The 2,953-nt window shown below is 40.6% G+C and overlaps 1 pseudogene; it reads right to left on the bottom strand.

The window, feature by feature from the left end:
• Positions 1 to 302: 302 nt before the first annotated feature.
• Positions 303 to 2,452, bottom strand: LOC103514112 (annotated as a pseudogene).
• Positions 2,453 to 2,953: the final 501 nt, after the last annotated feature.

The raw sequence follows: 2,953 nt of genomic DNA, 5'->3' as shown, positions 1-2,953 counted from the left end.
TCGGGGATCGAACCCGCGGCCTAGCGCTTACAAAGCAGACGCACTACCAACTAAGCTAACTATAGGCTGGCGATACAAGACCTTGATTATACTGCTAGAGTAAAGGAAATTTTCAGTCTCATTCTGGCAGGATAAACAAGGTAGGTATCTATATTCTATTCTATTCTACGAGTATGTTACTATAATACCTATGTCTGGCTGACTTGTATACCCATCCGTATAAGCAGAGCTTGTGCCACGGATGGGGAAGCAGAGCTTGTGCCACGGATGGGATCTATGTTACTATAATACCTATGTCTGGCTGACTAACCTATTCCTGGGATTTTTGACCAGTCCTGTGTTGACCATGATGGGATAGACTGTGGTGAATTTGATCTGAGACTTCTTGGACGCGGTGTCGTTGATTCTCAATTCCTCGTACAGAGATTCCATCATTCCTGGAGGAAGAGAGGAGAATTTAGGATTAGTAACTTTGTGCAACCGAGGTGTTATCGTCCCGAGATCAAAGAGAGAAAGAAGGAGAACAGGATAGTTGAAACCCAGCCGTGCCGAAAAAGAACCTCATCTGTTGAGGATAAAATCCGCCCCGGGCGGGGATCGAACCCTAGCGCTTACAAGCAGGCACGCTACCCTCCAAGCTAACTAGGGTGGTGATGAAAATTATTTGTTTCGTCAAAGTTCTCGAATTTTATGAAATTTGGACTTTGCGAAAAGTGTTAATCCTTCTTAAAACTGAAATTATTGGGTGAACCCTTTAGCTGTGTCCACACATACTCGATCGGCCGTCGACTGAAACGACACTTCCTCGAATTTGATCTGAGACTTCTTGGACGCGGTGTCGTTGATTCTCAATTCCTCGTACAGAGATTCCATCATTCCTGGAGGAAGAGAGGAGAACTTGGGATTAGTAACTTTGTGCAACCGAGGTGTTATCGTCCCGAGATCAAAGAGAGAAAGAAGGAGAACAGGATACAGAATAGTTGAAACCCAGCCGTTCCGAAAAAGAACCTCATCTGTTGAGGATAAAATCCGCCCCAGACGGGGATCGAACCCTACCCCTAACAAGGCTGGTGATGAAAATCATTTGTTTCGAATTTTTCTAGAATTTTATGAAATTTGGACTTTGCCAAAAATGTTAATCCTTCTTAAAACTGAAATTATTGGGCGAACCCTTTAGCTGTGTCTACACATACTCGATCGGCCGTCGACTGAAACGACACTTCCTCGACAACATGGATTCACCTCGTCGATCGACGGCCGTCAACCATGTGTGGACACAGCTTTACCCGCTTTACCGAATAGAACAGTCGCGCTTGGGTGATGTTTCAAAGTCATAGAGCAGGAAAAATGAGGACCAACGGAATTTTTCTTTTTCTTCTACGACTTCTAGATCCCGAGATAAATCGATTTAAAAATTCCGGTAAATCGTAAACTTTGACGTCACGGCATACGCTCCCGTAGGCGATGACGTCACATCAAATGTCCCGAGTAAAGCTCCCTTGCAGGCAACACATTAATCTGTTTGTGCGCATGCATTTCAATTCATGTTTGTGCGCATACGTTTTTCTGCATCTCCTGAAGTCTGACGTCAGAGTTCAGGACTCTGACGGAAAATAAAAATTGAATTTTTGACCTTTTACAGTTATTATTTTGGAGTTTTGACCTTAGATTTGGATTTTTCCCAACTTTTTACATGTGAATCGACCATTTATTAATAATTTTTACCCATTTGCAACTGCTCCATTAAACCGAAATATCTTACCCCGGACAGCAAACTTGCTGGAGCAATAAGGTACAACGTTGGGCAGACCTAGAACACCACACATTGAGCTGAGAGCTACCACATGACCATGATTTCTCTCTATCATACTGGGCAGGAATGCTTCCAGAGTCTGAAATGAGAAGAAAATGCGGGTCAACTCATTGACTAAGAGAAGTCAAAATTTTCTTTTTGGGGATGACCTAAAAGTTCTAAAGCATGAATTGGTAGATTATTACCCACTTCTGGTGAAGCTTAGAAACTCTTCAAAATCTATTGGATATCGCAGTATTACTGGAACACTAGAGTCTCTTTTGGGTTATTTATCAAAAGGGCAGGAAAATTGTTCTTTTGCGATATGCCTGACCTTAAGAGACTCCGTACAAACTAACTCATCGTTCTTTTTTCTGTGTAATTTTTTCAGGTAGAGTACTGCAGATAATCTTAGTTATTTCCCAAGTCGGTCAATTGCATTTATTACAATAACGTCGATAATACAAGAGCTTGCATGTCATCAATTGTGTAAGACCAAACTTCCCAGGCCATTCAGAATTCATGTAAAATCTAAACCAGTCACGTAAAATATTGATGAAATAGTTGAAATTCACATAGCTATACGTAGGTATATTGTCTCCCAATAAGTTGGACTGAGCTGAGGGGAAATTGTATAGGTACCTGTTTACCATCAGTCATAATTGTGTGTAATCGTACATATTTTGCATGTTTCTTGTGTTTTTATGAGTAGTTATGAGTTCATGAATAAGGTAGTTCCACCTGCATTCCTGCATATTGGGCATTAATTTGAAAGCTATTTACTCCCACGGTAGTACATATTGTGTCATAATGTCTTCAATTGTAGAACATGATTGAAAACATATATTGGTTCCCTGAGAACGGTTCACTGTCGAAAGTCGCTGAAGTATGTGTCAAGATACAAACATAAATCATTACATACACATATAAAACATTACATACAAAAGTAAAAGATTACAAGAACTTTCATTATGTCGAGCATGAAATGCACAGATCCTTATCGCAAATCTCGTTCCCCGATTAACCGCTCTCAATATGAATTGACTTGGACTCGAAGCACAGACCTCTAGATACGAAATTGACCGTTTTAACCCCCAAAGACAGGATATAAGAGAAGAAATATAAGAGAAACCTGGATATAAGAGAAGAAATATAAGAGAA

The sequence above is a fragment of the Diaphorina citri genome, unplaced genomic scaffold (genome assembly GCF_000475195.1).
Source record: "Diaphorina citri unplaced genomic scaffold, Diaci psyllid genome assembly version 1.1 scaffold1082, whole genome shotgun sequence".
In the NCBI taxonomy this organism is placed as follows: Eukaryota; Metazoa; Arthropoda; class Insecta; order Hemiptera; family Psyllidae; genus Diaphorina; species Diaphorina citri.
This window is presented reverse-complemented; position numbering and strand designations above follow the sequence as displayed.